Source organism: Equus przewalskii, chromosome 29 (assembly GCF_037783145.1).
Source record: "Equus przewalskii isolate Varuska chromosome 29, EquPr2, whole genome shotgun sequence".
Classification (NCBI taxonomy): Eukaryota; Metazoa; Chordata; class Mammalia; order Perissodactyla; family Equidae; genus Equus; species Equus przewalskii.
In genome coordinates this window covers 18,665,695-18,693,215 of record NC_091859.1, presented here as the reverse complement: position 1 = coordinate 18,693,215, position 27,521 = coordinate 18,665,695, and the positions used below count along the sequence as shown (strand labels likewise).

The 27,521-nt window shown below is 38.8% G+C and overlaps 1 long non-coding RNA gene across 1 annotated transcript; it reads left to right on the top strand.

Annotated features, from left to right (window-relative positions):
* Positions 1-24,048: 24,048 nt before the first annotated feature.
* LOC139080219 (uncharacterized) lies at positions 24,049-27,317 on the top strand. Its single transcript, XR_011534540.1, has 3 exons — positions 24,049-24,240; positions 26,583-26,699; positions 27,214-27,317. It is a non-coding gene; the product is annotated as an uncharacterized lncRNA (long non-coding RNA).
* The last annotated feature ends 204 nt before the right edge of the window (positions 27,318-27,521 follow it).

Sequence of the window (27,521 nt, the reverse complement as noted above, 5' to 3'; positions counted from 1 at the left end):
AAATGAGTTAATCCATGTTAAGCTCTCTGTGCAATGCTTTGCATACAGTAAGAACCCAATAAATAATAGCGATTAAATTATTGCATATCCTGAAAGTCAAAGGGAATTATAATTTACCAGACATTTAGTACTCATCTTCTTTAGGCATTGGCTTGTAACCTAAGAATCTCTTTTCAGACTACCACTCCTTTCCACTCTTGTCCCAGATTCAAGCAAGGCTGTCACCATCATGGAGAGTTGCTCCGTGGGCTCATGACAGGATCCTCTGAGACCAAACACTAGACACTGTGAGTCAGGACTTTGGAGTTCTCATCTGAGTGACAGGACTGACACATTCTCTGAGGCTTTGATTACCTAGTTTTCTCATCTATAAAATGACCTTTGATGCTGATGCAAGGAGAGAATCAACATGAGCCCCCCACCTTCTTCCACATCTTGAAAGCTATGAAATTCTAAGTAAGAATGATATATCCCTTTGTGCACTTTCTTGAGTGTGTGCTATGCCTCAACTAAAAGTTTTAAAAGGAAGAATAATAAATTAGGATGGGAGTATGCAAAAGAACCCACAACATGTCCCTTTAAAGCAAAGGTTTATAGATGAGGAAACTGTAGGCCAAATAGCTAACACGACATGCTTAAGGTCACACAGAGCAGGAGGCCCCCTGATGCAAATTGGAGGGCCCTTTGTCCATCATAGTAATCCTGCTTGCTGAGTTATAGAAACATTAGCTGCTTTATTTTCCCAATAATTAGGACCTTCAGTTAGGACAGAGAGTAACTCTCCTTATCAGATCCAGAAAGAATTATGCCAAGTAAAGATTATGTATGGAACATCTGTTATACAAAGTGCTGCCCTTCATAAATAGAGAGACCCCACGAACTGTGTTGCCCTCTCAGCACTGCCAATGTGTCTAAATTGTTGGGAGCGTCTCCCACCAGCTTACATGTATGGGCTGTGCCTTTGATGGGGCTGTCATGGTCATTTGATGACCATGAAATATCATTTAGGAGAGGGGTTAATGTCTTTGTGTTGTTGATCCTTAAGCTTTCTGGAGCCTGAACCTCTGAGGGGTCTGCTTTCATGCCATGTGCACAGAAAGGTTTTGCTCAGCCTGAGCCAGCCTGTTGCTGGTTGTCAGGGCCAGTGTGTGCTGACTGCCACTGTGTTTCCCAGCAGTGCCAGCAGAGTCTTTGTCTTCATATCTGCACCCCTGAAGCAGTTCTTCTGGGGCAGCTTTGTGAGCACTCCTCTGCAGGGCTGAACGGTGATGGCCTGGGAATCTACACATCCCACCTTCTCCTCTTGTGTCTGAGTCATGGAAGTCTGATTTCCAGGGCAATTGCTGTTTGGATGCCCCCCCCCCCCGCCCCAGGGCATCCTTTTGAGAGCGGCTGCTGTGTCCTGTGCTGTTTGAAGAACCTAGAAAAATCCCTTGGGAAGCTCATCACTTGGTCTGATGAGAATAGCGGGAGTCTGATTCCCATCGTCAAATTGCCATTTTCATCATCATTTTGCTGTTGGGTTTCTACTTTAAGAAAGACTATAAAACAAACTTGGTCTTCTCCAAAGAAGTTGGACTTTTATCATGATGGTTGGAAGGAGTCTCAGTGTGTAAATACCTCTCCTCCCACTCTTGTGTGGCAGCTTGTTTGTGGCTTTGAACCTGGTGAGACCAGGTGGTTTTATAACCTCCTTCTGGTCCCACCCATCCCTACCTTCTCACCTTCTGGTCTCCCTTGACATGTCTGATTCTTGGAGGGTGACCAGGCAGCATTCCCCAAAATGAGTTGGGCCAGGTAAACTTCTGAAGGTATCTGGACACTTGAAGATCCTGAGCAGTGACAATGCCCACATCATGCTAAACCATGTCCGCGAGAGACTGACCAGGCCTGAGGTCTGAGAAAAGTAATAACCATTAACAAATGTTGAGCATTTGCTGTTTGTAAGGCCAGAGGTCAGCAGTTTATAGGATTGTATTATTTAATGTTCACAGCATTCCAAGATGTTGTTTCTTCTGTTATTCCCATTTGACAGATGAGAATATTGAGGCTCTGAAAGATTGAGTTGCCTGAAACCACATAGTTAGTGGTAGAGTCCAAATTCAATCTCCAGGAGGCCATACCCTTAACCACCAGGGTGCACTGATTTGGTCCTGGTGTGTGGAGACTATTGCCAGTTTTAAGAGTATACTGTGTCCAGATATAAACGGAGCACAAATATGGGTGTGTCCAGCTCATGGACACATTCCTTTCAAACTCCAAAGGGCAGGAGCTTATCATGGTGCCTTTGATAGGAAACAGAAGGCAGGTTGTGAAGTTTCTTGGGTAATTCTAGGTATTTGGACACCTGTTCAGTTATTCTGGGATTCTGCGGTGACGATCAGGGGAACATGGGGAGGGTGAGATCATTATTACAAAAATCATTTCCTGAGAGCTCGGCTTCAGGAAATGCTAGAGCATTAAAAATACCAGTTGTGTGGGAGAAGTGGTGGAAGCATGACTCATGTTCAGCAATTGTGTCCATAGGTCACAAAGGATTCGGGGAACACAGGGGATATTCATGCAAGATTGTGTTCGTGGGCTATTCATTATGAAATTTTTAGTAGGTTGAGCAGCAAGGTCAAATTTCAAGAAGAGTGACATTTAAGACTCTTCACAGAAATTGCCACTTGACTCATACATTCGTACATTGATTCACGGACATCGATTGTCCACCTACTAAGTGCGAGGCCTTCCACCCGGTGCTTCGGGGGTAATGCAGGAGGAATAAAGCGTGGCCCTCGCCCTTCAGTGCAGTGTTTTGAGTTGGTAGCAGTGCAATGGGCTGCTTGCTTTATTTCTCTCTTCCTTTGCCCTTGAGACTTCAATGAAAGGAGGATTAGCCATTAAAGAAAGACATTTTGCCTTATTTTCCAGCACAAATAATTTCCCAAAACCTGATCTGGAGGCTCCTGGGCCTTCTGATCAAGAGGCTGTGATCCTCTGGAAAGACTCGGGAGGTTGGTCTGGCTTTGATAGCTTTGGTCAATGAGGCAGAGTAGACAGAATAGGAATCGTTAATGGATTGCTCAACTTCTCTACCTTTGAAGTGTCCTCAAAGGATTTTTTTCGCTTTGTTTAACAGTTTAAAATTATATTTTATCTAAAATTTGGTCCATCCTAGAGTACAATATAATGATGACTGGTGAAACCACCGTCAACCTAAGGACCAGGATAGCATCAGTAACCTGCATCTCCCCGTGTGTTCCTCCCTGAGCCTGACCACCTCTTCTAGTTTCCCCTCGCAGAGGTAGCCGCTACCTTGAAATTTGTATTTAGCAGATAGAGTGTGGCCATTTCAAATCTGTCCATCTGTATGTGGTGCCGTGCATGAGGGCAAGCTGGCATATTCACGGAGAAATAGCTTAGTGTCCAGGGCTTATTTTGCAGCTTCTTACAGATCTGTGACTGTGTTTGTGTCTAGACAGGGGCACAACCTCTACGTAGATGCAATTCCTCCTGCATCTGTGCAGGAGGCTGCAAAGTACAGGATGATGAAGAGGGACCTGAAGTCCAGCAGATCTGGCCTCAACTCTCACCTCCATTGTCCTGACGCAGCTTGTATGACCTCGGGCTAGTAAGTTAACCTCTTGGAGTCTCAGTTTCCCTTTAAAACGGAGACGAAGCAAGTAGTATCTACGTGTTATAGTGGTGGTAAGAATTAAAAGAATAAATGCATGGAAACTGCTTGGCACATGGTTAGTACTCAATTAAAGGTAGTCAACGTAGCAATTCAGCTCAAAGGAAAAACTAAATAAGTCCTTGAAATACTGTACAGTGTCCTAGCTATCACTAAGGAAATATACAGATTCTAAATTTGATAATCTGTATTATTTCTCTTTTTGCTTTTTACTCTCCCTTTTTATGGTCTTTTTCTCGTTCTTCATTACTGGGTCTTAACATGTTGGCCCATATTATAAATAGGTCCATCAAGAGAAAAGTCACTCAAACTGGAAGTAGTTTAGGCAAGATGTGATACGATGGAAGTCCAGATTCCAAGTGTGAATGCTAACAGTGAGCAAAATTAATGCAAATCAAATGTAATCATAAGGACTAATCTAATCACTTCTCTGTGTTGATGGTACCTGATTAACAAAATGTTGGTGGTTTAACAAATTCATTAATTTTTTTTCAATTACATTAATCTTTAAAATTGTAGATACCAGTGCACAAAAGTAAAACAACTTTTAAAAAAGTCTCATTACTTTCTCTTAGTAAACACAGCTTTTCTTCCTCTTAGAAAAACTTTGTCTCTGAATAATATATACAAAGTGTATATATATATATATGTGTGTGTGTTTGTGTACGTGTATTTACTAAGTTTACAAATTCCTTTTGCCAGATTTGGCAAAGAAAGGGATATTCAACTTTGAACTGCCTATGAATTACCTACCAAGAAATCTTAGGTTTAAAAAAAAAAAAATAACTGAGCTCATCCATTTAATAAAATATTCAGCAAATATTTATTGCATAGATACTATGAAACAAGTGTAATTTTAAGGGCTGGAGATAAGTCATAAACGCCGAGAGACATGAAACTGAAGATATCTTTTTTATCTGTGAGATAGTTTTCAAGTGAGATTTTAATCACGAAGTTAGTACATTTAAGAACTAATCATTTGAATACCCATTTATAATGGAAACCTTAGAAATTTAGGAATAAAACGATAGATTTCTTTAATAGATAAAGAATATGCTCTAGATGGAATTACAATGTATGCAGTATATTGTGTCTGCTGTGAGTGCCAGGCACTGTATCTAGGATATCTCAGTTATTCCTACAGTTCTGAGAGAGAAGTTTTCATATCCTCATCTTGATGATGAAGAAACTGGCATTCAGAGAGATTGTGGGATTTTGCTCTGCGTTGCAAGGTCGTAAGAGACACCATCAGTATAAAGTGACCTTCAAGACTTGTTGCAAAGACTCCTTCTTTTTCCTGTTAGGAACTTTTCCTTACAAATCAAGAAGAAAACAAAGTCGACCATTCTCACATGTGTTCAGTATTCTTTTGGAAGTTCTGGTCAATGCAAGAAGATATAAAAAAATCAGAAGAATTAGGGGCCTGTCTGGTGGCGCAGAGGTTAAGTTCACGTGTTCTGCTTCTGTGGCCTGGGGTTTGCCGGCCCGGAACCCTGGGCATGGACCTATTTACAGCTCATGAAGCCGTGCTGTGGCAGGTGTCCCACATATAAAATAGAGGAAGATGGGCATAGATGTTAGCTCAGGGCTGATCTTCCTGTGGAGAAAAAAAAAAAATCAAAAAATTAGTATTTGAAAACAAAATTAAAAAGTCATTTTGGGATATTGTGATTGTATACCTTTAAAAACTAAAAGCAATAGTCTAAAAAAAGTCTATAGGCATCGATCAAGCAGAAAGATGAATGCAAAATAAATATATACAAATCGCTAGGAGCCCTTTATCTCATGTCAGAATAAGGACATAACATCTAAATTGTCTAGGAATAAGTATTCTTATAAAAGAGTTACATGTCTTATTTAATATGAACAGAAGTGTAAAACTTTACTGAATAATATTAGAGAAGACAAATGGAGAGGTGCACTAGTGTCCTCAAAAGTAATGATAAATCAGAAAGACTTCTATTTCATTCAGTCAATTTATGGGTTGGACATAATCCAGCTGAAAAATCTTAATAAGATTTTTGAACTTAACAATGATTATAATTTATACCTGCAGAAATTGATACCATTTACTGAGCACTTCCTCTATGGCAGATATTATTCTAAACGTTTTACATAAACACCTCACTTCACACAAAACAGATGTCTTTATTATCCCCATTTTACAAATAAGGAAACTGAGGCATCGGAGGTCAAGTAACTTGCCCAAGTTCACACAATGAGTAGTAAATTGCCGAGGCAAAGTTCTAATCCAGGCCGTCTGGCACCAGCACCCGTGCACTTAACACCGCTGTGCTCAACTAAGAATATTAGGTAGCATTTTGCAAAGCAAATGAGCATGTAGATAAATGGAATAGCATAGTCCAGAAATAAGCATACCATATGTAAAGATATAGTAGATAACAAGAGATATCGCAAAAGAACATTGAAGGAAAGAATTATTTAATACATATTATTTAGGATACTTAGCTAGCATTTTTTGGAAAAAAAATCAATTTAGTACCCCAATTTCATTTCTCTGATAAGAATAAATTTTGGATGGCTAACGTGATAGATAACAGAAAACACAGCAGAAAATATAAGTTATTGCCTGTCAGATGTCTGGAGAAAGCATCGTTTTGTTTTTGCTTTGAAGTGACAGAAGAAATCACAAAGGAAAAGATTGACAGATTTGGCTACATAAAGGATTGTAAACACACGTACAACAGGAACAGAATAACTTAGGTCAGCAGACGGGAAAGGATCCCATTAGACATGACAAACAGAAGCTATCATCTGTGGTGAAAACCCTCAAAGGGGAAGTGAAAGCAGTGGACCAGTTCTTCTCTGTGTGCTGGGCCGTGGGAGGGAGTGGAGGAAGACCAGCTTCCAGGTGGGAGCAGGGCTGGTGTCCTGAGGACCCGCCTGGGATCTCCCCATTGCACAGGGGCTGTGCATGGCGGGAAGGAGGCTGACCTGATGCTTGCCTAGGTCTGCAGGGGCTCAGGGGCTAGAGAATGAGAATGGTCCTAGGGTCGGGCAGGATGCGGTGATCCAGCAGTTTTGTCTAAGAGGGTCGTTTACTCCAGAAGGGAGAAAGGAAGGAAAAACAGAGAGGGTATGGCCCTGGATGTGACAAGAATTGGGAGAGCTGTCCTAGAAAATCACCCTCGCCACAAGGAGAGAAATTGCTTTGGCAGACAAAGAAGTAGATGGAGACTGTCTCCCAGCGACCTTTTGGAAATGGAAGGTTTGCAAGCAGGATCCAGTGGCAGGTAGATTTTTCTTAGCTGTGAATAAATTCTTCATGTGGTGGCAGGGCAGTGATTTCCAAGGACAATCATCTCTGGACTCAGGAGGTCCCATGAGAACTTAAAAGGAAATAGAAGCTCAAGGCATTTCCTCAGACTTCACATTAAGAACTCATGTAACGCACAGAAAAAAGACATGAATAAGCAGTTCACACAACTACAATGACCACCAGCAAAGAAACACAGAATGGGGATGACCTTCACAAGCAACCAATAACACTGAAAATGAGTCTATGGCTAGTAAACCAGCCTCTTCCCACTAAATCTAAGCTGAGTGCCAGCAGAGAATTTGGAATTTTGTGTGTTACTCTTCTGCACCCAGAGAGTGGTTGGCCATAGTAGATACTAAATAAATATTAGTTAAATGTAAAAGACAACCCTAGCTGTCCTGTTGGTGATAAAAGCTTGATAACTCAAACACCGCTGATGGCATCCTAAATTGCTTCCACATTTTGGGAAAATAAGAAGGCCATGGATCACTACTTGTATGCAAATATTCAAATCTTTGGAACTCATCAGTGCACCCTTGGAAATTTATTCTAAGAAAATAATTGATCATTAAAACAAGGCTATATGTATGAACTTCTATAATACTAGAAAAAAAGCCAAAAACAGAAAAGAAGTTAATTAACTACATATATTGTATCAATAAAGTATTATCTATCCATTTAAAATGATAATTAAGAACACCAAAGAATCATGGAGAAAGATTCCACAATGCTAAGGGAATAAAGCAGAATATAGGAGGGCCTTCTTGCTGCCCCCAATGTGCTTCATTGACGCGCATCTTCCTGCTGCTCTGAATCTCGCTGCTGCAGCTGCAGACCCTGTAGACACCTGATAAAGCTTCCGGTGTCACCACGACGCCGTGCCCACCAAGCGTGACTGCTGTTGTTACTGACACTACGTGTGCTTCCTGCAAACGCTCCTGAAATCCCACCATGTCAGCACCCACTTCAGTGCCACATCTCCTACAGTGATCACCAAATTGTTCACCCTTGTCTTCTCAGCTGGGTCAGAAAACATAAAATAGTACGGGTGCTACATATACTTTTTGTCCTTATGCCAAATCATCGCACCCCTCCCAACACTATTTGACCAAAAGTAGGTGTCTGACTCTATCTTGTTTAAGTTAGATTTTCTTAGGAGGCCTAGCAGTTCTGCATGCAAACCAACCCCCACAGGTCTGACTCCGCATGCCCGGGCATGTCCGAATCCTGTGGTAACAGGAACTGCTTAGCCGCAAATTGGGACCACTGATAAGAAAGTGATTTTTTTTAAGTCATGAGATGTGATATGGGCTTTTATTTGAACAGTGTTTTTGTATTTTATACTTATGTTTTAATGTAAAATATAGAAAAGCGAAAAATCAATCACTGACATCTGTTAATTTCTCAACAGTTCTTGAGTTACCATTTTGTGCTTTACTCTTGTATAGTTTTATTTGACTTAAAACATTGCTAATATGTCATGTTTGAAATCATCCAAAGATTTATAAAGAAAAAGTTAATAATCTTCCCTCATTTCATTCAATTCATTTCCACTCCTCTGAAAAACAAATGTTAGTAGTTTTGATGTATGGCTCTCTTCACACTTCTCTTTTTCTTCAGGCTGATAAAAATTAACCTAAAGCCATGCCCTCATATATGGGGAGGCTGTGTGTGTGTTGATGGAATCACTCTATACACATAAATTTGAAACTTGCTTTTGTTCACTTATTAATTTATCTGGGCATTTCTTTTGGTCAACTAATACAAATTGTATCAACCATACTTATAGTAGCATAATATTCTGCAGTACAAATGACTCATAGTTAATTCAACTCTTTACTTTTTGACAATCTATTTTTGCAATTATTTAAAAATGCTACAATAAAAATTCTTACACATATTATAAATAAATATACAGTTACAAACACATATATTTATATATGTACACATACAATTTTGGTGCTTTTATTTCTCTTAAATATGATATTAACATTGCTTCACTGTGTGTTTCACATTTTAATGTATGTTGTTATGATACCCAAAATAAGATGGCAGTTTACAACCCCCTCAGCCACATATGGAGTGGGCACATTTACTTCCTTACCTCTTCACTGAAATTCAACATATCGTAATTTTTGCCAATTTGATGGGTGAAAAATGGGATCTCATCATTATTTTCATTGACATTTCCCCAACTATTTGTTAGGTTGTGTATATTTTCATAAGTTTATTGTCCTTTGAATTTCTCTTTCTGTTAACATTGTTTATATAGTTGCCCATTTTTTCATTGGGATGTTAGCTCTGTGCTTATCAGTTTGTAGGAGCTTTTTATCATATACATTACAGTCTGTGGCACAGGGGAGGAAAACTGTTTTCCCTCTACCCGTGTTGGGTTCATTGGCTGAGGATTTGTAAATTAAACCGACAACAAACAGGTTAATAAGAGAAAAAAACAAACACATATTTATTAACACATGCATTGTGCATACACAGGAGAGTACTCAGTGATGAGTAACTCAGAAGGCTGGTAAGAATTTGGCTTTATATAACATCTTAACAAAAGAACAATAAAGTTTTACAGAAGTGACAGGACAAAAGAAAAGGACTTTGAGTTTCTAGGGTGACAAATTGTGGGAAGGTAAATATATGGGGGGACTAATGGGAGATAAGGGGCTGGTTAGTAAAGTTCACTATATAGATTTCTCCAGCACTGTCTCAGGGCTGATAAGGGGTCTAGGGTGTCTCCACTGATTAAGTTCTGTTCTTCCTGGTGGAGAGGGGAGGGGTGACACCTTTAGAAACTTGTGTCCTGCTTTTATGCAAATAGGGGGAGGGCAGAGAGCTTTTCTTGTATTGGTGTCTTTTCGATTGCTTTCAGCTCTAAACAATCCTTATGACAAAGTGGCATAATTTGGGGTGGCATATTCTGCTACCCTTCAGTTGTTTACCTTTTAACTTTGTTTAATGGTGTCATTTGTCATGAAAAAAATTAAAATATATGTAGTTAAGTACATCTATCTTTTCCTTTATGATTTTTAGGTGTTGTAGATTGCTTTTAGGAAGACCTTCCTTCTCTAGATTATGCAAATTGTTTTCCAAATTTTCTGTTTGATTGTTTACTTTTAAATTGTTTTCTAGAGATTCAGCCTCAATTTTCTTCTTACCTTCCACACTATTCTTAGATGATTTCATTTACTCCCACGGCGTTAACTCTTGACTATACACTGATGTCTTCTAAATCCATATTTCTATGTAATTCCATAACTCCTACCATGTCTCCAGAATAAGCCTCATATATTCCCAAGCCTACTGAGCCTCTCACATTCACCAAATTGAATTCCTTATGATTTCCAGACTTTATATTCCTACCTCCCTAGTCATGGATGGCACCACCGTTAACCAGTAACCCACGTCCAGAAATCTTGAATAGATCCTTCAGTCCACCTCTCCACTTAACTAGTATCCAAAAAACCTTCATCTTCTATCACTGCCTTCCTGCTTATTTCTCTCGAGTCTGTCCACTTCTCTGTGTTCTCATTTCAACCATTGGACTACTGCAGCAGCCTCCCAACTACTGTCCTTAAGAAGTTGTTTTTTGAATTCAATTTAACTTTAAAATTGTTTTTAGAATTGTCTCTCTGAAATGCAGATCAAATTAGACTTAGATCTAAAATCCTTCAATGACTTTGTTTTTCTAAGAAAAGTCTCAATTTCTAGGCAAGACCTAAAAAGCCACTCATGATAACAAACTCCTTGAGAGCAAGTCCACATCTTACCCATTTTGGTAGTAAAGTGCTTAGTACAAATTAGTGGGATAAATGAATATATGAAAGAATAAATTTCTGGGAGAAAAAGCTATCACATATGTGTATTCCATTAGTGTCAAAAGCTAGAATTAATTTTATATGGCTCCTTTGTAATTATTTGAGTAGTTTCCTACTGAATCATAAATAAGAATTAATGTTATACTGGATGCCATAATAAAGGAGGCTCAGATTGAGAAATGAGAATAAATATCTTTTGGACAAATGCTTAGATGTGAAATTATTATGCCAATTTTATATCTTGAAGGCTTTGATGCATCTTTCCAAATCGCTTTCAGAAGATATTGATCATGTTTAAAACACCTCTAGATGCAGGTTAAAATCTTTGAACCTGAAATATGATGTCTGCAACTAACTTTCAAATGGTTCAGCAAAAAAATTATATATATCTGTGTGTATATAAACACACAGATATACATATGCATATGCGGAAAGGGAGGGAGAGAGAGAGAGAGAAAGCAACAGTAATAAATGTCAACAATTAGTGAATATAGGTGAGGGGTATATGGGTGTTCATTGTACTATACTTTTAAATTTTCTGAAGGTTTGAAAATTATTGAAAGAAAATATTAGGAAAAAGAACTCCAAAAGCAGTGTTTGAAAGCCTGCATTTTAAAACAATCTAATTATCTCTAGCATTATAATAATTTTGAAAAAATCTTTGCTGATTCAATAGAAAAAGTTGTAAACAATTTTATTTTTTACTTCTTTAGTTATAAAAATGAAGGTTTTTCATGTTTATAAGAAATTTTATTTCTCCTTTTATAATGGTGTTAGTGCACGTTTTTATAGGAGGTTTCTTTCTTAAGAGCCTTTTACATTAAGTGTATTGATACTTTGTAATATATAAACCGATAACCTTGAAACATACATCATTATATAAAGATTTCATATACTATAAAGAAAGTACCACAAACCAATGGAAAAAAGATGAATTGGAAAAGAAGGCACTCTCTCTCACACACATAGGTGAGATTTTTACTGTAACTCACACTAGGATAAATACCAAAATTAATGCTATATGATTAAAAAGTTGATTGCAAAATGTGTGAAACCTTAAAAAAGCTAAAACAAATATAGATAATTATTGGTTGATCTTGGGACTGAAAAGAACTTTCCACAAAACAATGGAAGAAAGAACAAAGAAAAAACTGGCAATGTATTTGACTACATACCAACCTAAAAAAGTCCATACCCAGACAGATGCCCAACGAGATGAAATCCTTAATATGAACAAAACTCTTGAAATCAATAAAAACAATAATGTCACAATAGAGAAAAACATTTAAAAAAACAAGAGAAATAAAATTCAAGTTATGAAGGAAGAAATCCAAATGTCTTAAAAGCATATGAACAGATATTTTAAAACAGACAGTACAGAGTGTTGTTGATTCAGCTGGTTTATGGCAGTTTTTGTGAGATCCAACCTCAGCTGATCATGAACCAGAAACCTGGTGGTATGCTTTGGGAAATGTTAGTCTAATATTCAATTCACTGTTAGCAAGAGCACAGCAGGCAAGAAGGGCGCATCATCCAGCCATACTTGGCATTGGCCAGGCCCTTATTAGAGTAATGTAATCAATGTTGGGTCCTACCCTTTAAAATGCACGTGGAGAAACCAGAGAGGGTCTCCCAATTTGAGCATTTGGCACTACCAAAATGATTACAGAGAAAGTCAAACCAGCCACGGAAGATTAAGGGGATTGTATTTATTTAGTCTAGGGGGAAAAAACGAAATAGCGAGTAGTTATTTTCAATTATGTATGTATATGAAAAAAATGATTATCCTGAGGAAAGCTAGATTATTCTATCTGTATGATAGACAATAAACGAAGAGGAATGTGGTTAAATTGCACTAAGAGGGTCTGATTAACATTAGGTCTTGCAAAACTTCAGGGCAGACTAACAAAGGAACAAAGGAACCCCTGTCTCTGTCTATCTTTCTGAGCAATTTAGACAACTGCCTATCTTGTGGCTTAGTTATAGGATCACAGGTGGCCGGGTCCTTGATTAGAATTATAGGTTTATAGAATCTTAGAACTGAAAAACAGCCTCAGTAGATTAAAGTTTCTCATTTGTAGGTTTTGTCGATTTCTGTTGCCCCTCACCCACCAGCAGCATATACAAGGGAAAGTATAGGATATAAAGCTTTGAAGGTTAGAGTTTTCTCATGGTCGGGGGACCGGAGCTTTTTAGAGCATCTGCTCAGATAATGTGAACAGATCGTAGTTATGTGGTATGAAAAAATAAACTGTAAATTAGGGCATGGAAGTACTGTGATTCTTAAGCTCTTTTCAGGTTACAGATAAAAACTAGTCTTTTATCCCAAGAAAAATGCATTTAGTTGCATGAACCCATCCTTGATACTCAGGTCCCCAAATGTAGCGGCGTGATACAGGGGTTAAGAGCACAACAGTTGGACTTGTTATGTTTATATCTATATTGAAATTCTTCTTTTTCTACTTACTATCCTTCCAATCTTAAGAATGTTAATTAATTTATCCACGTCTCTTTCCTCATTTCTAAAATGGGAATAACTTATCTTCTGTGTGAAATTTTTTGGTGAACGTCAATTAAGTAACAAAAATAAACTAAAAAAAAATTTTTTTAAATAAATGGCCTGACACACAGCAGATGCTATAGAAAAGTGTTTTTCCAATTTCAAGTAGTGGTCCGCTGTAAGAATTTGTTAGTACAATTGGTTCACTAGGTAATTATTGATATTAAAAAATGAGAAAGAATAGGGGCCGGCCTGGTGGCGCAGTGGTTAAGTTCGCATGTTCCGCTTCTCAGCGGCCTGGGGTGTGCCAGTTCGGATCCCGGGTGCGCACACGGCACCGCATGGCACGCCATGCTGTGGTAGGCGTCCCACATATAAAGTAGACGAAGATGGGCACGATGTTAGTTCAGGGCCTGGCTTCCTCAGCAAAAAGAGGAGGACTGGCAGTAGTTAGCTCAGGGCTAATCTTCCTCCAAAAAAAAAAAAAAAAAGAAAGAAATTGAGAAAGAATAAAAAAATATCTATTGTACTCAGTAATCATAAATATTGCTTTGAATACTTTTTTTGTTATATATATGCTTGTATGTGTGAGAGTTTTGGAGGGCACCTGTGTACTGGTAGTGATAGATATATGATATTTCTTACTATGGATTATGGTCAAAAAGCTTGTAGTCATTATAGATTATTACTTTTATTATTTTTAATTTTATCACTCTGTTTTATTTTTCTAGCACTTTCTGTAGGACCATAATGTTTGTCCCCGCTTTACCACTGTCTACCATATAGCTAACATATCTAAGATGGTATGAAATAATATACCACCTCATATACAAGGTGACCGCCCTACGACAGTATACTTCCATCCACCCTCTCTAGCCTTGGGTGCCACGATCCTCATAGATTTTACTTCTACACATGTTACAAACCCTACAATATATTGCCATCATTTTTGCCTTAAATGCTCAACTTCTCACCAAATAAATTGAGAAAAAGAAAAAAAAAACTTCCACATTTCTTATTCCCGTGTGCTTTAGGGTTTCCTGTAGATCTGAGCCTCTATCCTCCACTGTTCTCCCTCAACCTGAAGAACCTCCATTAGCATCCTCTTCAGTGTGGATGTGCAGGCAATAACTTCTCTCAATCTTGACAATATGAAGCCATCTCCATCTCACCCCGCGATTAAAGGACATCTTTGTTGGTAAAACTGTAGACTGACAATTCCCCTCCCTCAGCCCCTCAAAGATGTTGTTCCATTGCCATCTGGCCTATTGTACTTTCTGTTGTTGTTGCTGTTGAGGAAGATTCACCCTGAGCTAACATCCACTGCTAATCTTCCTTTTTCTTATGTGAGCCATACCACAGCATGGCCACTGACAGATGAGTGGTGTAGGTCCGTGCCCTGGAACTGAACCTGGGCCACCAAAGTAGAGCATGCCGAACTTAACCACGGGGGCTGGCCTGAGCCTACTTTACTTTTGATGAAAAGTCAGTGCATATCTCCATCACTGTTTGCCTGTATACAATGAATCCTTTTCACTCATTTGCATATAAGATTTTCTCTTTATCCTTTGTTTTCCGCAATTTGACCATGATGTACCCCAGTGTTGTTTGGCTTGTGTTCTTTCTGCTTAAGACTCATTGAGTTTCTTGGATCCTGAAGTGGATATTTCTAATCAAATTTGAAAGTTGCTCAGCCATTAGCTCTTCAAGCATTTTCTCTTTCTCTTCTCCCTCTGAGACTTTAACTGCATGTCTTTTAGACGATCTGAGTTGATCTTTTAGGTCACTGATGTACTCTCTGTTCTTTTTTCCTTTCAATTATTTTCCTCTCTGAGATTCAGACTGGAAAATCTCTACTGACCTGCCTTCAATTCCACTCATGCTTTATTCTTAAGTGTACAATTCTCCTGTGTTAGTTTGGATCCACTGGGAAGCAGATGCAAAGATGAGATTAGACTTCCAAAAGATATATGGGAAAATTTCTGTGAAAAATAAAAGAGGAGGGCACAGAAGAAGGTAGAGAGAACCTTCAGGCATGATTAAAGTTTGATACCTGTGAAGGAGAGGAGAAGAGAAGGAAAGAGGATTTTACAGGAAATTTACACTTTTGCACAGAAGTAAAAAAGTTTGCTAGGCTAATGGGAATTTCTCAATTCAAAATCACTCACTGGGGAAGTCCAACAATTCACAAAAATGAGGCTGCATTAATACCCTTGTTATGCTCAGCCATTTGCTAGGAGCAGCCTATAGGAAGCTTGGCTTTGGTGTGTATGCCATGATAGATTCAGAGAAACAGTAGCTTGGCTCTCAGTCAACTTTGCTCCTCACAGCAGGAGACCTGAACAGTGCACATTCATGCTTAACCTACTGCTATTCAGCTCATTTTATATATATATATATATGTATATATATACATACATATATATATATATATATATACACTTTAAAAAAATTTTAGATATTGTGTTTTCAGTCCTACAATTTTCCAGTTGGTTCTTTTGTAGTTTTTCTATTTCTTTCCTAAAAAACCCTTTCTCTTCATCCATTACATCTATCTTTTTTGGTAAATTCTTTGATATGTTTATAATGGTTGTTTGCAAATCTCTGTCTGCTAATTCCAACAGCTGGATCATCTGTTGTTCTGGTTGTATAGGCTATGTTTTCTTTTAAATAGGGTCACATTCTCCTGTTTCTTTGCATGTCTCATTTTTCTACGTTTCTGAATATTGCGTATAAAAGGACAGTGGAGACAAAGTACATTTTGTTCTTGTTTTTGTTTTATTATCTAGAAAATGTAGGTTCTTTCTTCTGTCTTTTGGTTAGGGAGAGGGACTAACAGTTCAGCTCTCTCCTAGAGGGTGTTGAGCTGGTGCTAGATCACAACTTTAATTAGATTGAAATTCACCTGTGATTAACCACACTCCCAACTTCCCAGCTCCTCGCAGACTTTTTGGCCTTATCAGTATTTGAGCAGGAAGGAGGTTAGGCTGTAGTTTCACCTTTGAATCAAAATCTGGAGCACCTCTGGAATTCAAGTATCATGAGGATGTGAGAGACTACGTAACTATACTCTTTTTCCCACCCTCTCCTCCACTGTTTCCTTCTCGCTGTCATTTGGGGGTTGGGGCAAGGAGAGCACTGTCAGGCCGTGCAATTTCTTTTTCATCTGGGGCTCTGTTGGACTCTAGTCTTCCCTGCCAGGCTTCACTGTTGAGTAACATTTGGCTGATTCCTCCTTCACTTGAAACCTCCCAAGCTACAACAAGCTGGTTCTTCCATCTGCCTATACCCAGAGGAGGTGCTCAGTTGAGATGTAGGGACTTACATCCTCTCTGTTCATCTTAGAAGGGATTAATTGGATATCTCTGAAATTCAGTTTATCAAGGCTTTCTTGTATCTGCCTCTCTTAGCAAATCTCACAGAAAAGTATGATTTTTACTTGGTTTAGATTTTCTCATTGTTACCATCGGTGTAAAGGTCTTTTGTGTCTTTGTACATCTTTCCTGGAAACAACTCTATTACAGTTTATTGATACCATATCTCAAATCTCAATTTAAAACATTATGTTATAGTGTTCAATATTCAACATTTACTTAAAAACATTATGTTTTCTTTCTTTGAGGAGTGCTATGGACTGAGCCGTGTGCCCCTCAAATTCATATGTTGAAGCCTTAACCCTCAATGTGATGGTATTTTGAGGGGCCTTTGGGAGATAATGAAGTTTAGATAGGTCCTGAGGGTGAGGCCCTCATGGTCAGATTAGTGCCCTTTAAGAAAAAGAAAAGACACCAGAGCTCTATTGCTCCCTGCTGTGTGAGGACACAGCAAGAAGGTGGATGTCTACAAGCCAGGAAGAGAGCTCTCCCCAGAAACGGACCATCCTGACATCTGATCTTGGACGTCCATCCTCCAGAGGATGGAAGTGAGAAAATAAATGTCTGTTGTCTAAGCCCCCAGTCTGTGGTGTTTTGCTCTGGTAGTCTGGGCTGACTAAGACAAGCAGTATATAAACACGTATGTTTTCCATTTTTTTGGTACTGGGATCTTCATCTTTTTCTCTTTTGTAAAATATAGTTTACTCTTTTAACTTATCAGTGGGATTTTTACAGAACTGGTGAGTGGAGTCCATCCCAGAGTTACATTTCCTTCTGCATCATTCTCCAAGAAATCCTATTGGTCCATGCTATGAAATGATGGATGAAGACTTACAGCTTATTTCTCTACAGTTGACCTTAAAGATATTTAATGTTGATATAATAGTAATAGAATGAGGGGTCTGAGGTCAACAGGATTGCTTGATTCAAAACATTTTCTCTCAATATGGTTCTTCCAGCTACTCATTCCCACTGTGACTGAGGATCTGAGGGGAAGATCGCTCTCCCCTGGGTGTTTTCTCATTGCTGTCTGAGTAACCTTTAAACTTACATTTTCTTTTGCCTGGCTATTATTCTCCCACCCCAGAATGCCCTCTTCCTCTTTTTCTACCAGTGAACTCCACCAAACCTACCTCATGTGTCATCTCCTTCGAGAATCCTTTCCAAAATATTTTAGAACAAAGTCAGTAAACTTTTTCCATAAAGGACCAGAAAATATTTTAGGTTTTGTGGGCTAGTCTCTGACATTACTATTCAACTCAGCCAGTGTAGCATGAAGGCTGTAGGTTGCAAGGCATTCTTGATCGTTCTTGCCTTCTTGCAGGTTCCAAGTTCACTACATAGATGGGATGTAAATGAATGAGCATGGTTATGTTCCCATAAAATTTAATTTACCAAAACAGCCAGATTGTAGTTTGCTGATACCTCTCCTAAAGGACTAGCAGACCTGAATAATTGTGCTTGTCCCCTTTGTAAGGTGCTTGGTTGTTTGTTTGGGTTACTTTGAACATAATTACTGTGCAATGTACTCTGTTCCTAGCACATACAATGGGCACACAATAATTCTTTGAAGAATAAATGAAAGAAAGGAAGAAATGTGAGATGACTGGAAACAGAGAGATAGAACCAAGTGAGAAAATAACTGTATTTGATAAGTAATGCTAGTCACTATAACAAACAAACCCCCAAACCTCAGTGTCTTAACACAGCAAAGATGTATTTCGTGCTTACATCATAGTTCAGTGTGGAATGGCAGACTCTGGTGGAGCACACTCTGTTCCACATAGTCATTCAAGCACCCAGGACCTGTCTAAAGGCTCCATCACTCTAGGTCCTCAGAGTTCTCTCCACTCAGCTAGGGAAAGAGAGCAAGGATCATGAGTGGAAGGTTCTAAGGCCGAGGACTGGAAATGGCACCCATTCCTTTTGCCTGTGTTCTGTTGTCAAGATCTCAGTCACAGACACCACCCTATGGTGAAAAATGAAGGCTGGAAAATGTATTCTAACTCTGTGCCTGCAAAGAAGAAGGGGTTATGGCTATTGGTGAGCACTGGCAGTCTAGTTTTGGTTGCATTAGAGGAAGGCAATGAGAGAATAAAGCAGTCTAGATGAGGAAGCAATCAAAGAGACATTTTCCAGAGGGAGGAAGCAGTATTTTCGACAGGCACACGGGTTAATTTTCTCCATAGAAGCTTGCAGCAATGTTAAGTGCTGCCATTTGCAAATATATAAACTATCTTAGATAAATATAATTGTGTGCTAACATGGGGAAAAGAAACCCCATAAAACCATGAGTGGCCGCACTCCAAGATAGACTAAAACACTTTGGCAGGTGTATGGGAACGCACCTGCCCTCGGTCTGGGTGAGGTTACAGGCGTTAAGTTTATTTTAAAGCCCAGGGTTCAATTCTCAGTCTCTGAAAACAATTTTATCCTAATTTAATCTTAATTACATTGAGTCTCTTTCTCAGTAGCTGCAATTATGTCCTTCAAAATAATCCCACAGGACCTTTCTCAGCGTTATTGAGAGTGCTTGCTTATCAGAGTTGGTGGGAAATTGTGGTAGCAATGGGAAGGTACAGATCTGAAATTCAAGAAAGCACTTTATAAAGTATTGCCTGAAAGAAAGACATTGATAATGGAGTAGTGTGTGGTTACTATAATATTATTATAACCATTATTTTAATTTATTTATTGCAGTTCAATGACTTGTGGGTTTGAAATACCAGTAATGGTACCTGCCTCAGGGAGATTAACACATGAGACCTTTTCTTTACTAAGGGATTATAGAGAAGTTGTCTTCCCGGTGGTGCAAAAGAGGATTGTGGGTCTCTTCCAAAATGCTACTTCCTTGAAAAATATGGTTTCAGAGTGGGTTTTCCAGGAGAGTAGATAATTTAGCATTAGTTCCCGGGCCTGCATTTCTGTTGTCCCTGTAGTGGTTTATGGCACAAATGAAAAATATCTGGAATTAGATTCAGGTTCTTAAGTTGAGACAACTTCAAGAAAGCCAACAAGGGCGTTGGAAGGAAACCACTGTGGTTTCATTTAGAAAATTAGGAGGCATCTCCAGTGAACCCACAGTTCCTTAAATAAGTGTTCCATTTCGTCCATGACCACTCTGGAGTAGCTAGCACTGGTCTCCCTCACGGTCCCCAGCAAGGTCGCCAGCATTTCACAATTGCTGTCGTGACTGTGGCTCCCCAGGCAGGGTGTATGATCCTTCTTGCTGCCATAGAGCATGGGTATATTTAGCTCAGGAACCATGCTTAGAAGATGGGCAGAATGAGTTGTCATGACCTCTGGTTTCTGTCCTGTCCTTTCTCCGAGGATGTGAGTTACCTTGGTTGACACTCAAGAATGAATAGAATGCAGACGTAGCTGGGGTGAGTGAAGGCTATACATTGGTTTTCATGATTGTTAAATTTTCATTTTATATACTCAAGGAATTTGTATATGTATCTAAGAATGTAAAATTTCCCACTGCAAAGGACTAAAACGACATATTTCTGTGTACTATCAACTAATGATTGTGCTAACCATGGAAAAGAAACATCCCTGTTAAATACCTAATTGAGATTTGATTTCACGTTGGAGAGTAGAAATTCATGGGAAGAATTCTAAGGGATGTGTGGGCTGCATTAACTGGGCGCTCAGAAACACAGTCAGCTCTCAATAGAACATAGTCATCAGCAGTCATTTTAGTTAATATTGACTGAGTGCTTACCATGTACCGAGCACTGTTCTAACAACTCAATGACATCGTAACTCTACAAGGTAGGCGGGATGATTCCCATTTTATAGATGAAGAAACTGAGGCACAGAGAATTTATGGATCTTGTCTAGATTCACAAAGTAAACTCAGAGCCAGAATTCAGCCCCAGCCAGCCTGACTCCAGGGCCCCACCTGAGAACCTTTCCTACATTCTGTTGCCCTCCAACTTGGCATACGGGTCCGCTTTCTGATGCCCCTGCTCTTCCTCACAGGGTTTCAGGGTGTCATTCGAAGAGAAAGAGGGAACCATCCTTTCTCATGTGATGCCCACAGCTTTTCCTCTCCTGTTCAGACAGCAGCCCTAGCTCCATGGAAAGGGCAACCTGCTCATTGAGGAGCTTCTGAGGTCTGAGCCTATGCTGAGTCAGGGTACTTGGAGCAGGTAAGGAGGCCCTAGACTAGTGGTGAAGGAGAAAACAAAGGGCCTTCTCTCCTCTCCAAACGCCCCAAAGGGCTCCAGCACCGATTAGCTGTCTTGGAGCAGGTGGAGCTTTTTTACGGAGAACAATCAAAGCACAGATAATCTTCCCACACACATAGGCATGTTCACACAGAGTACACAACTGAATTTTTATATTTCAAGCACTGATAAATTGAGATTTGCTGGCATTGTGGCACTGAGCAGATGAAATTATTATAGGTTACATGTTTCTGCCTATTTTGCACAAGGAATAAGAGAAGAAATTGTCTAGGATGAGTCTGGGATGTGTTTTAGCTTTGGCTTCAAAGCACCTTATAGAAAAATTTCACAGATATACCTGTGAAAGTGCAAATTATGTGATGTTGGCTATTCAAATCAAAAAGACTGATTTTTAAGAAGTGTGCCAGAGTGTGTTCATATTGATGAAAGCTGTCTCTTCCTGTAGTAAAATTGGAAGGCCATGTGCTTATTCTAATGTTCTTGCCATGGCTAATCAAATTTTCTTTAAATATTAAAAAAAAAACTGATTAACATACATTCCAAGTGATCTTGATTGATAACAGATTGTTGCCCTTTGAAGACAAATTTCATTTTTTTTAATAAGTGGAAATAATCAGGAGCTGCATCTGAAAAAAATATGGGTGATAAAAAAAGGCAATAAGACTTCTGGTGAAACACAGGGTGTGACTATAATAATAAGATTAAACTTAATTGTGTAAAGTCATTGCTGTGAAGGCAATTTCCAAAAAAAGCAAATACTACAACAACAACAAAACTTGCATAGATGTGTGGTAGTGTTAAGTTTGTGTTCTCTTGGTTTAACAGGTGGCCACTTGATCCAACAGCAATTTTTCTTATGTTTGAATTCTCTTAAGGGTGTTTACAAGACTCAGTTTCATATTTATAGTCACATGATGTATATATTTAAGCAATAGTTGTGGTATAGTTCAGATTTAATGATAGGAACAATTATATCCTAACATTGTCTGATAAGAAGAAAAATCAGATTAGGTCAGCAATTCTGGTTTAGAGATAATTTTGCTATAAAACCACGACTTTTTCTTGTGTGCCTTACTTATAATCCTTTAAGGAGTATTCAGAGTGGGTAAGAGTAATGTAAGTTTACTCTGAGCAGAAAATAATTTACGAAGTTCTCTTGGTAGCAAGTCTTTTTTCCTATAGCACAGGGGGAAAAATGAACATACTTTGAACTTCTCTAGTAGGACTTCATTTTTATTATTGTCACTAGATCTAAAATTTCAAAGAGATATTCTATAGTTTTGAATTCTAATTGAAAGTTGCACATTTCATTCTTATTACTCCTGGGTTCAGTTTTGGGAAATGGTGGTTGGTTCCCAAATGACATACAGAGAAGAAAACGCTGGTCTAGGAGTTAACAGAGTAGGACAAAGTCTTTTCTATATATTTGTTATTACTAGATTTGTGATGTTGAACAAATTACCCTGTCTCTCTGGGCTTTAGTAATCATATTGTTAAAATGAATAGAAGGAACTACAAAATGTCTAAAAGTTCCACTCAATTCTAACCTTCAGTGGTTTAATGTTCTCTAAAGTTGCAAATTGAGTATTTTTTGGTTTTAGTAGCACAGATATCCTAAGATGCTGGCTTACCTGGCATGTGGCATTAAGAAAAAGAGCTAACTCAACAAATCTATTTTATCTTTCCTCAAAGTCTGAGCTGGGAGAGGGAATGACCTACCCTAGTACTCACACAGTCATTATTCTTATGGGGAGGCAACTTAACAGCTAACTTGCCTGTTTCTTGGTTGACATACCCGGGAATTATCATCATTACATGCTTCACGAATTGCTTGATGGGCGGACTGTAGTCTTTTGGAGTGGCACATTTTGCAATATTCCCTTGCTTTTGATGGTTTTAAGCCACAGAACCATGATGAAAAATCAACTCTCTTTCATCTGTATACATACTTGGCTTTGAATTCTCATGCAGATCAATCTGATTATAACCATTCTACACTGGACTAGAGTAATTCAGAACAGAGAGCAGCTCATCATATTCATGATCATGAAATTGTAGACCATTTACATTTTTTGTTAGGTCACAAAAATATTGTAAATAAAACCCTCTAAGAAATTCCTAAGTTCTTAACTCCTCATCCAGGGCTCTTTTCACTATATCACAGTTACAAAAATAAAGCAAAATATTTGCTAAGAGTAACTCAATATAACTTCTCGGATTACCAGAAAACATTTGCGAATTCAGACACCATGGCACGTAAATCTAACTGTTTCTACTCCTGGTTGTAAATGATTTTCAGAGATGGAACACCAAGATGTCTGAATTGTGCATCAATGCTCAGCTTCCAGAGAGTGACTTGAGAGATTAAATGGGAAGTCTAGCTTTCCATATACACCTTTCATTGAACATTTTAAAAACTCAGCACATTTAGAGGGAGGCCAATATTTCCTGACAACAGGGAATAATAATTGGTAATGCGACCACAGTTCTAATTCAGGAATATTGGGGGGGGGGGGTGTAACTGGAATTGACCTTGGAATAGAAAACTCACGTCAAAAAGGCTCTTCAGTAAGATAATGCATACTTTTAAACTGCAAATTCTACGTGAAGATGAAATTTTTGGTTCTAACAGACAACCAAGGAAAGCTTATGAAGCTAAAATAAAGTTGTTCATGGCCAGCCAACCCTGGTGGAAATGAGAATACACCTTGGCATACTTAAAGTGTGAAAATCCCTCAAATTTCAAATGATTTTTAGTGGTTTTTCAAGCTTTAAGCGTTTAGGGTTAAGCAAGTTCTTTTAATATTTTAGAGTTATGGACTGAACTTCTAGAAATAAATGTACATATAATTTATCTTTTCTTTCGATAAGGATCCATGTATCTGTCTCTATATCTATTTACATCTATCATCTTTGCGTCTTCCAAAGCTGGCTATGAGTAGATTTGGAGCAAGAACAAGGAAGAAAGACAAAGAAAGGAAATAGAGCAGGAATGGAAGGAAAAGGAGAGGAGGAAGAAGAATTTTATGATCTTAGCCAGTTTGTAGAAACTATTTCTGGCTTGAATAACTTTCTTATATATTTCTCTATGAGACGTTACTATTAAAAATGATATTATGACGAGCTCTGACTATTCTTGTTTCAGTATAAATCAGCAGATAAACCTCTTTTTCTTTCTTCGATTTTCCTTCCTAGGAAAGGAAATCCCCATCTAGTTGACATGAATCTGGCAGTTTCCTCCCATATCTAAAATGGAATCCTCTTGGCACTTCCAGTGGAGAGCTACCAGGCAAGCTGACTTCCGCATCTTTCAAGTCAGTGAATGCAGAAGTTAGCCCACTGGCTTCTGTGGTTGAGAATTCCATCCTCTCCCTCTTGACTGCATTTGTGAGTTCCTGAAGCTGTGCACTTGATAAAAATGTTGGATCACTCACTTGAATGGAAATGACTATTCTTTCATTAAGTGTATAGCTCTAAGTTTGAGTTGAATTATACACAATTTTTGTGAAAGATAGTGTATCAATCATCTTTTGCTGAGTTTTACTGCAATCACACATGATCCTCAAATTTCAGTGTCTTACAAGAGCAGAAGCTAATATTTTGCCCATGTTATATGTTGGCCATAGGCCACTTGTGGCTCTCTCCCTCATGCTCTTCACTTTGGGATCCAAGTTGATAGAAAAGCCTCATCTGAGGACATAATGAGCCTTGTGTCAGAGGAAAAAGAGAGAGGTGGTGGATCGTCACAATGGCTCTCAAAGCTTCTGCATATGTCACTCCCACCGCCACGTCATTTGCCAAAGTAAATCACACGGCAAGTGTGATAGGAATGTAAAGTCCTCCTACATGAAAACACAGTGAATATTTTGAAAAATAATACAATCTACCAAACAGAATATGAGCTATAACTGTTTAAATCTTTGTTCTCTGCTGGAAGACTAAAATGCCAGCTTGATCCTTGCCTCGCCAGCCTTTCTCGTAACTTGTAGCTTTATCCTTGTGACAACAAAACAGGAAAGCCAAGAAGAAAGACTTGTGGGGAAAATCTTTTGTTGGCCTTCAAAAAGTACCCAAAGGACCATCTCCTCCAGGAAGTCTTCCTGGATTAGTCCAAGAGTCTCCCACTTACCAGTTCTTTTTATGACAGTCCCCTTCCACTGCCCTTACTCCATCAATGAGCACTTCCCTTTGTGGTAATATAAAACAGTGATGAAAACATGCTTTACTGCTTGTTTCTCCTATTGGATTAAAAGTTATCTAAGAGCAGAGATTGCTATGCACCACAGTAAAGTTATTGCCTAACAGTGAAGTTCCTTAAAATTGTACCAAACCCTGACTTGGTTATTCTATTCACTTTTCAGATGAGAAAATAATTTGCTTTCAAGATCTTTCATCACTTAGCTTTTTCTTTCTCAAGATGTGGAGTAAAGCATAGGCAATGTTCATTCATTCATTCATCCGTTCAACAAACATTGCCTGCCTGTTATATTCCACATGCTAAGCCAGGCGCTGACTTGTGGCACCAGATTCTCGCAGTTCCTTCTCTCCTGGACCTTACCTTTTAGTGGGAGTGACCCAGACAAATCACATAGTCACACAGTTATAAACTGTGATAAAGACTAGGAGAAAAACTTAAAGGGTACTCTAAGAACATATAGGAGACCTGACTTACTTTGTGTCTCTGTGAAGTCTTCTCTGAGGAAATGACAGTTGAGCTGAGATCTGAGTTAACTATATAAAGAATGAAGGCAAAACAGTTCAAAGAAGATGCAAAGGCATGTGCAAAGGCCCTGAGGTGGGAGGAGGGAAAGAAAGGCCGGTTGTGAGGGAGTATACAAAGCAAAGCAGTGAATGATGTGAAAAGCAAGTAGGGTCTTGTATGCCATGTTAAGGGTTTGGGTCTTTACTCACTGAAGGGTCTTTAGGAGGGAGGAGCATGACAAAATTTGAATTTTCAGATGTTACTCTGGTTGGCATGTGAAATGGATTGGAGAGTGGCAAATGGATGGCAGGATATCAACATAAAGTCTTCTGCAGTAGTAAAGATAGGAATTTCTGCTCAGTGCAAAATTGGCATCTAACAATTGGATGACACATGACTGATATTCTGGATCTCTTGGTTATAACATTTAATTTAAAAAAAACTAGACTGCAATCTAGCAGAAAAACATTTAAGTTGGCTCATAGTTCTTGGTTTACAACACTATTCAAAATATACCTCTGAGCTAAATAATCCCAACTATATCAAAAGAATGGGTCAATGACCTTCTAATACTTTCAAAGGATGGGCTTCAGGGAATCGATGAAGCTCCTGAAATTCCATGACAATTGTGTGTGCTTATGCTTCTATGTTTTTCTAGGGCGAGAATCCATGAATTCCATCAGATTCATTACTCCCAAGTGCTAAGAACCACTGGTTTCCATTATCACGTGACCAACCCATAGTTACCCCATCACCAGAATGCAGTCCTGGGTAATAAGTCTTGAATTAATGGAAAAGCTTACTGACTGCCAAAGGTTCAAGCTCCTCTTCCTAAGTGCAAAGTGCTTGCTGGGAAGTGGCTGCCCAGCCAGAGACTGTATTTCCTAGTCTCCTTACATCTATGAGTGAGGCAGCACGTGACTACTTCTGACCAATAGAATGTATGTAGACATTTTGATTGGTACTTGTGTGTGAAGTTGGGTACATGTCTGATATATGTTTTCCAAAATGTTCCCACCTTCTCTAGTGACCTTGGAGGCCGTGTTTTGAAACTGGCAGCATCACAAGATGGAAGAATCTGTGATTACTGAATCATGGAGACAGTCAGGAGAGCTGTCCAACTGAACACCTGCATTGGATTTTGGTGATTAAGAAATTTTTATTATCTTACGCAACTGAGATTTAGGATTATTTGTTACAGTAATTAATCTACTCTGGCATACAAAAAGAACATCCCACACAGGAACACACAACAAAATGACTGGGGAAAAATCCTCTTTGGATTTCTTTCTGGAACCGAGAACTAGCGTCGTTTTGTAAGCTGTAGTTTCTTGGTGTTGTTTTGCGATGTATAAGTTACTCTGAGCTCAAATTTCTCACAAATCTAGTCCTTGGTTTCATGACAGCGTGGTTACCATAGATAGCTAATGTGAGTGACTTTTAACCCCATGAGAGCAAGTTTAATAAGGTAAAAGACAGACATGTTATAAGTGGGTAGACATACTCATTTATTCATTCATTTATTCAAAAATATTGGTTTATTGAATTTCTTTAATGTGTTTTAAAAGGTACCTGGAATTTTGTTTTAATCAAAATGGTATAGTGAGATAACAGACACAGAGACAACTGTTTTTGAAAAAAGAATATTTTGCTTACAGTTCCCAAGAAGATGGACACTCTAAGCCACCCAGGGCCACATGGAGAAGCACCAGGGTTGGTAAGGAGGCAGAAGGAGTGAAGAGAAAGCATGGGCAATGCCTTTATTTTGGTTTTCATGGAAAGAATGGGCCAGGCAGGGTAGACAGCTGAACAGGCTTATGATTGGATAGTTTGAATAATTTTGGCAGGTTCTGGGGTGACTGCGGGCAGGAGGATGGTGTGCTGAACTGCAGGTGCCTGATAAAAGGAGGTGGGTGGGAGTATAGACTCAGGATGGGTTGGTTTGCATATGAGAGATGTGCTTACA